This window comes from Schistocerca serialis, chromosome 9 (genome assembly GCF_023864345.2).
Source record: "Schistocerca serialis cubense isolate TAMUIC-IGC-003099 chromosome 9, iqSchSeri2.2, whole genome shotgun sequence".
Lineage (NCBI taxonomy): Eukaryota > Metazoa > Arthropoda > Insecta > Orthoptera > Acrididae > Schistocerca > Schistocerca serialis.
This window is the reverse complement of record NC_064646.1, coordinates 395,335,919-395,337,060: the sequence shown is the minus strand read 5'-3', so window position 1 is coordinate 395,337,060 and position 1,142 is coordinate 395,335,919. Positions and strand designations below refer to the sequence as shown.

Genomic DNA, 1,142 nt, shown 5'->3' with positions numbered 1-1,142 from the left:
ACCTTATTAGTGTTATTTGAGGTAAGTGCAAAACTGTATAAATATTTATCATCCACGCCTGTGTTCTAGGCCTTATCTTCTCCACAATGAAAACATGCAATACTTCGTGTATCAGCCAGGTGACATGGGCAGTTAACTACGTATGTAAATCTATGGAAAATTGATGCCTAGTCATTACTCCTTCATACGTATGTAAAAAAAAAACATTAGGCTGAAACTGAAATGTAACAGTATCACACTACTTTTCAGACGAGAACATAAAAATATCCCACTGATCGTTGCACAGAAAGTGCTGAAATATGTTTGCGAAAAGTAAAATAAAGTAACTGAGACTTGCATAATATGGTGGAACACATCACCAAGTCAACTCCATTTGTTGCATAATATATCGCATTTTCCGAAGAAAAACTGTAGAAATTCCAAAGCGATGTTAAAAATTATTCGCCCAACGTGGGGCTCGAACCCACGACCCTGAGATTAAGAGTCTCATGCTCTACCGACTGAGCTAGCCGGGCGACGTGCATTCATTGAGTAACTCATGGTACTAGTATTTGATATTCCGTAATAAGTTGAAATTGTATTTTTCTTAAGCGTGCAATAACAAATTCTTACATTCTTTTTTTCGATTAGTTATTTCGAGACCGCTTTCTCCTTAGAAAAGCCTGTAAGCGTCACCCGAACAGTGTCCACCGCACAGCACCCTTCCGCACACCGCGATCTTTCCAATGATGCCTTAGTGTACATTAATCGTACTGTTAGCATTTTGCGTTCGCCTTTGATTACCGAAACTCTTTTGGTGGTGCTGCCTTGATGACGCACTATACACGTGCCACAAGAATAAATATTCCAACGTTTCGTGCACGATAAGACAACGTTCTAACGTAGTTACTTTATTCTGAATTCTGGATGGGTGGCGTAACTGTCCGCATCATAGTATGAGATGGTGGTTTTAACAGGACTAGAAATAGTGTTTTCATTTGTTTCTACATCATTTATACTTACATAGAGGGCTTATTTTCGATAAAATGAACACAACGGCCACATTTCCAGCAGAGTGTTACTGATACTGACAACGGCGAATAAAAGTCTACGTTGCAAGTATTGGAGACGACAGACTGTACACAAGCAGAAAAATTAAAATT

At 38.9% G+C, this 1,142-nt stretch overlaps 1 non-coding gene across 1 annotated transcript; it reads right to left on the bottom strand.

Moving 5' to 3' along the window:
* Window positions 1-442: 442 nt before the first annotated feature.
* Trnak-cuu (transfer RNA lysine (anticodon CUU)) lies at window positions 443-515 on the bottom strand. The gene has a single exon. It is a non-coding gene; the product is annotated as a tRNA-Lys (tRNA).
* Between the last annotated feature and the right edge of the window lie 627 nt (window positions 516-1,142).